This window comes from Schistocerca serialis, chromosome 3 (assembly GCF_023864345.2).
Source record: "Schistocerca serialis cubense isolate TAMUIC-IGC-003099 chromosome 3, iqSchSeri2.2, whole genome shotgun sequence".
NCBI lineage: Eukaryota > Metazoa > Arthropoda > Insecta > Orthoptera > Acrididae > Schistocerca > Schistocerca serialis.
In genome coordinates this window covers 638,443,465-638,450,505 of record NC_064640.1, presented here as the reverse complement: position 1 = coordinate 638,450,505, position 7,041 = coordinate 638,443,465, and the positions used below count along the sequence as shown (strand labels likewise).

The window sequence follows — 7,041 nt, the reverse complement described above, 5'->3', positions numbered from 1 at the left end:
ACTTTTTGTGATGAGTGAGAATTTATGTTAACAGTTTTTTCTTATTCGGTAGTGCCTTATTTGTATGTAACTCAATAAAGACACTCCTTGTTTACTTGAGACACTATGTAGTCTTTGTAAAAATCAAATAATTGTTATGGGCTTACCTAAAATACATGTCCTTTCTTGTTGGTTTAACTGACTTGGACAGTGGACAACTGTCCAAAATCAATCCATACTTGCCACCTACACCCCCAATGGTGCTGCAAGCTATGAATAAGTGGATACTCTGCTGGAAATAGCAGTTCTCATTCATGCTCCGTAAGATCCACATAGTACATCGGTTGTCTTGTGATAACAATTACCGCCTTGGACCTGCCCTACTCTTGGACTGTGTGTCTGTACTTCTGATTCACTGTTTGTCTATCCAGTGAATATGGAATAAAAAGTGTTAGTAAGTGTAAACTTAACAGTTGTTTTTCATAAATAAATGAAGAAATAAAGAAACCAGATAAGTTGTATAGAAAAATCTGCCAAGCCTTACCCAACACACTCTTCTTTGCAACAGATGATATGCCCAGAGAACATTACGTAAGATGAGGCACACATTTCAGTGGAAAGGGAAAACTGCTCTTAACTCAAAAAATTGTACATTTAGTAAATAGCAATCATTCTGTGTACCAGTCCCAAGACATCATCTCAAGCTGCTGAAACAGCTCCAAAATGCAAGAAAGTAGATTACCCTGCACAGAAGAACAAACAGACCATCCACCAATGCTAAAAGTAAACACAGCAGCAACCAAACGAGGACAGTCATTGACTAAAAAATACAGAAGCGATCGGCAACAGAAATCACACAGTGGAGGTGTCCAAGGCCTACAGCAGCAGCAGAAGCAACCAGTCAGGAGACATCAATGACATAATTATGATGTTTCCTCCAATCAACTTCAAGAGGTTGAAAGTACTTCTCCTGCAGTGTGCACAAGTGAAAAAATGGCATGTTTTTCAACTAGAACAAGATGAGTCCCAGAGAGAAACAGTGATTGCTTATGGTTGGCACCCTGAAGACCACAGCAACATGTTTAAGTGGACAAGCCTTCAACTGCAACATACGTCACTATATAGTCATCCAAGCTCTAAGTGAAACAGTGGAAAGTGGTGTAAATATGCAAAAGGACCCACATCAGGGCAGTGAAGGTGGTTCTAACAACCCTAATACGAGTGTTGGAACTTTAATAGTGGCAACTATTTATTTACAGCTTGTACAAAATAGATCCATGTTTCAAACTTTTACTGAGCTTCAAATCAGTCACCAGCATTGTGTGTAATCCATTGCCAGTGATGTGGAAGTCTTAGGATACTCTTAGCAGTGCCAGTTGTGTTCACAGTTCGAGCAGCACAGTGTATTGCCTGATGTATTTGTAGCAGTTCTGAAGCGAATGCCGTGAAGTGTTTCCTTCAGTTTAGAAATTGAGTTGAACATACGAGGGCTTAAGTGAGGGGAGTGCAGTAGGAGATATAGCAGCCTCATCAGCCATACAAATCAGTAACAGCTTGCACTGTACATGCTTGGCCACTGTCCTGCAAAATGATGGTAAGGTCCTGCAGAAAGTGTCATCAGTTCTGTCTCTATGCTGTTCATTTTTGGAACCCAACCTACGACCAGTTTAGAGACAGAAGAGGTGACACGTTCTGCAAGGCCACACCATCATTTTGCAGGACAATGCTCAAGCACATACAGTGCAAGCTATTACTGATTTGTTTGACTGATGGGGCTGCTAAGCACTATACCACCTACTGCACTCCCCTTACTTAAGCCCTCGTGAGTTCAACTCGATTTCTAAACTGAAGGAAACACTTCACGGCACTCACTTCAGAACTGCTACAGATTCGTTGGGCAATAGACCACGCCGCTCGAACTGTCAACACAACTGGCACTGCGAAGAGTATCCTACAACTTCCACATCACTGGCAACAGGTTATACACAATGCTGGTGACTACTTTGAAGGTCAATAAAACTTTGAAACACATATCTGTTTTGTACAAGATGTAAATAATTAGTTGCCACTATTAAAGTTCCAACCCTCGTATATTTCACTAAAGTACCAGACTTCTCAAAAATAAATTAGTGTTTTTATTTGTAAATGTACATGATTCAGTTCTTGTTAATTGTACACAAGTTTTATGTCCTACTGAGCACCATATGACAATTTAATTTGAGCAGCTGCAGCTTATTGGGTATAATTTATCTACTCATTATTGTAGAACAAGTAGAAAGGTGGTGCTGTAATTGATATTGATAACAAAATTGTTTATAAACATTTGTATTTAAATAAATATTGTACAGATCAATATGGTAAAGTCATTGCCATTTAAATTACTGCAAAGGACAAAAACAGCTACAGTTCCTTGGTAGGAAGGTTTTGTATTTTATTGAGTAACTTAGAATCTCTTTTGGCTAAACTTTTTTCAAAAACTAGAAATTTAATAGTTACAGTTGATTTTAAGGTTAACTTGTTAACTGTGAACAACTGTAAGACTGATCTACAACATTTAGCGAACTCTTTACAACATGGTACTATGGTTAATATCCCCATTAGAGTTACAGAACATTGCAAAATTCTTATCGACAGTATTTTCATTGAGAAGACAACAGTGCAAGTATAAGCCAAGTCATAAATGTACTTTCTGACCATGATGGTCAACTGCTTAACATCAACAACATCAATTTGTGCAACTTTAGATGCGTAAACACAAACTCCTTCTGCCTTTGATTACCATTTGTCACATATAGATAGAGACCCACTGTGTAGGATAACTAACGTAAATTTTAAATTTTCTTAAATGAATCCATCCTTCTGTTTGAAGTGACTGTTTCAAAAAGAACTGTCAGGAAGAATATTGAGGTTTCTGCCTGTAACCCAGGGATTACTGAAGGAATTGAAATTTCTTGCAGTAGTAAGAGGGTATTACATGCCTCATTTAGAGTATCAAATGATCCTCTTGAAAAATTTTATTGTAAATTGTACTGTAAAGCTTTAAAAAGTTTGGTAGACTAATGCAGAAGCTCATATATTACTGCAATTGATAACTAAGAACAAAATTTAAAAAAATGGCATGTCAGAAGCAGAGAGAGAGAGAGAGAGAGAGAGAGAGAAGCTATAATGATGACCGTGTAACAATTTCTAACATATTTAACAGTTACTTGTTAACTGCAGCACATGGGCTGTAAGGTTTCCTTAAATACAACCATGAATTTATTACAAAGAGGTTACCACAACATATATGACCCAATTTGTATAGCTCCAGCTGCTATTAATGAAAGTAAAAATATGATCAGTGCCTTAAAAAACAAAAATACAACAGATACTGATAACACCTCATCTTAAGTTCTAGTGCACTGTAGAGATTATACAAATGGTGGTCAGAAGGAATCTGAAAAGTTTGTAAGGGTGTTGCAGATTAAACTGTACTGAGAAATAAATGTTGAAAAAAATTCTGTACATTGTGCTGTTTCTGAGTTAACTAGCATTGATATTACACAATCAGGCCATTAAACACATAAATTCAACCAGGGTGCCAGGTAAATTACTGTCAGTTCGCATTGTGTAGATGACAGTGTACGATATGCCAGTGGCTCGAGTTTGATCCTTACTACCTTCCCATGCCCTAGTTTTGTATCACTCTCTTCTTCAGCTTTAGGAAACCAAACGAAGAACACGTCTGGTGACACTGTCTATGGTGGGCATCTGGAATTTGTACACTGAAAGTCCAGATTGGCTAACTTCAGTGCTAATTGACTCAGAAACAGTGCAACATATCAATTTTTTTTCTCATCAGTTATTTCTCAGCACAATCTATCATACAGCACCTTTACAAGTTTTTCACACTCTTTCTGACCGCCCTGTAAGTCAAGTCCTGTGTCACATTTTCAATCAATCTTTGCAGCAAGGTGATGTCCTAGAGAGACTAAAGTTTTCTATTGTGAAACCACTTTCTCACATATAAAATTCTGTGAAAAGCCTTTCACTGTGTAGACTACAACATTTTCTTAATGTGGACTGATTTTTATGGCTCAAATGGTAGCATTGGGAAGTGGACTGTATCATATCTACACAATAGAAAGCAAAATCTGATTCTTGTTGGTATCGATGACTGTCCTGTTTCATCTGACTAAGGCTCATTAAACTGTGGACTCCCACAAGGTTCCATTTTGGAGACTTTACTGTTTCATATCTTCATGAATTATCTACCACTTTGTGCAAACACTGAGATCAAATTAACTCTTTTTGCTGATGATACTACTATTCTGCATGAAAGCTGAGCAGTCAGTGAACTAGAAAATAAATGAAATGTTGTAACTGTAGACATTTTACACTGGTTTCAGTCCAATGGATTAACTCTAAATATTGGAAAAACCCAGCCTATGGAATTTCATGCATCTCACCAAGAAAATGAAGTAATCCACTTGAATTGTGATAACCAAAATGTGTTACATTCAAAGTTCTTGGGCAATGTAATTGATGGCAAACTAAACTGATCTGGGCATATTCTAGACCATCACCTTATGCCTTGCTGTTGGTGACATAAATTCTATCAAAGCTGCTTATTTTGGCTATTTTCACTCTATCCTGTCATATGCTACAGTTTTTTGGGGGGTTATCAATGTTTAACCAAAAAAACGTCTTTATTGTACAAAAGAGAGCAGTTAGAATCATGAGTGGTGTTTGTCCAAGACATTCTTGCAGAATCCTGTTCCTTAAGTTCCAAATATTAAATGCCACAACTCAGTACTTATTTTCTTTGATGATTTTTGTCTCTAATAACAATTCTTTTTTTAGATCTAATAGTGCATACCATGATCACAATGCAAGTTCTAAAACTGATTTACGAGGGGATATAAAAAATGAAGTGTTGTACAACAAGGTGTTCATTATTCTGTCACAAAAATTTTCAATTCTCTTCCATCAGATTTGAAAGGCCACATTGAATCTTGCCTAGTTCTAAATCTAAATTATGAAAATACTCTACTGATAAATCCATCTAATCTCTTGATGATTACCTGCTGATAAATCAATGATTGTTTCTGCAAATGTGGATTTTCTTTCGTGTTTATATTCTGAGACTTTCTGTTTATAATGTGTTAGCCATAACTTGTCTTTCCTGCTTCAGATGTTCAGCATATTAATATTCTTTTCCTGTACCTTAAGTTATTTTCAGTATTTTATGTCAAAGTTACTTGAACTATATCTTGTTAATTTTACTTCAACCATACACTTATTCACCAATTTGCTATATTTTTGTTATTGTAATATATTTATTGTACCTCTGTAAATATGTATTCAACACCATGTGGATTCATACAATTTGTAATAAAATAAATAACCAGTTTACCTGCATGCAGTTTGTATCAGCAATCACTGTTTTCAGATGATGAAAACAGCGCTTTGAAAATAATATGTTAGTATCATCAACATACTTTACTGGCAGACCTCTTTGAACGTTTAGGAGCAGATTATTGCCAAATATAGTAAAAATAATTGGACCAAGTGGGAAAATTGAGGAATGTCTTGCCTTACAAATTACTCTTTAAATGCTTTCACCACATTTGAAGGCAATTACAACTTTCTGGACTTCATACAAAAGATATTATCTGAACCAATAATTTTATTCTCCCCTAATTACATACTGCCATAGTTTCTCAAAAAGTAATCACACTTGACAAAATCGAACAACTTTATGAGATAAAGGAATACATTTGTTGCATATTTTCCTTTATTGAGTGTACGTACTATAGACTAAACTTAAAATAAATCCAAAACCCCATTTATCAATATATTTTCCCAAATGTCAAACTGATAAAGGCTCAATAACCAATAAGCCAATAACTTTCCAGTAAACTCTTCAAGCCAGTGGTTGCTCTGCTGGCTTCTAGACTACTGGCAGTAGTTTATGCAGCTGGCTTATATTGGAACATAGCTCTTATTGAAACTGCTCTAGTGCAGAAATTATTTGTCAAAAATCAACAAACTTTTAGGAAATTGCTAACAACAGTCCCATATATGCCTGAAACACAGATAGTCTTGTAAAATGAACTTCCTAGTGTAGTATATTTTAAAGCAGTCAGTGAAACACAGTATCTTCCTGTGAACTTCCAATACTTCTGTTATAAGAGACAGCTTGAATTTTTATGTGTGTGTCTTTTCAATGGCTTCATAAACAATAAATGCATTGTGCACTGAAATATTTAGTAGTCGTCTAAATATTTTCACATACCCTTTTCACATTTTTCATTTCTATGGGAACAGCATGTAGTTCCTGATTTCTTCCAAGTCTCTCACTTCATGTTAAAGAGCTTGATGTGATTTAGCACAAATATCACTACACTTCCAGAATGAGATTTTCACTCTGCAGTGGAGTGTGCGCTGATATGAAACTTCCTGGCAGATTAAAACTGTGTGCCCGACCGAGACTCGAACTCGGGACCTTTGCCTTTCGCGGGCAAGTGCTCTACCAACTGAGCTACCGAAGCACGACTCACGCCCGGTACTTACAGCTTTACTTCTGCCAGTATCTCGTCTCCTACCTTCCAAACTTTACAGAAGCTCTCCTGCGAACCTTGCAGAACTAGCACTCCTGAAAGAAAGGATATTGCGGAGACATGGTTTAGCCACAGCCTGGGGTATGTTTCCAGAATGAGATTTTCACTCTGCAGTGGAGTGTGCGCTGATATGAATCTTCCTGGCAGATTTAAACTGTGTGCCCGACCGAGACTCGAACTCGGGACCTTTGCCTTTCACGGGCAAGTGCTCTACCAACTGAGCTACCGAAGCATGACTCATGCCCGGTACTCACAGCTTTACTTCTGCCAGTACCTCAGGTTCGCAGGAGAGCTTCTGTAAAGTTTGGAAGGTAGGAGACGAGGTACTGGCAGAAGTAAAGCTGTGAGTACCGGGCGTGAGTCATGCTTCGGTAACTCAGTTGGTAGAGCACTTGCCCGCGAAAGGCAAAGGTCCCGAGTTCGAGTCTCGGTCGGGCACACAGTTTTAATCTGCCAGGAA

At 37.3% G+C, this 7,041-nt stretch overlaps 1 non-coding gene across 1 annotated transcript; it reads right to left on the bottom strand.

The window, feature by feature from the left end:
- Nucleotides 1–6,739: 6,739 nt before the first annotated feature.
- Trnas-uga (transfer RNA serine (anticodon UGA)) lies at nucleotides 6,740–6,814 on the bottom strand. Its single transcript has one exon. It is a non-coding gene; the product is annotated as a tRNA-Ser (tRNA).
- Nucleotides 6,815–7,041: the final 227 nt, after the last annotated feature.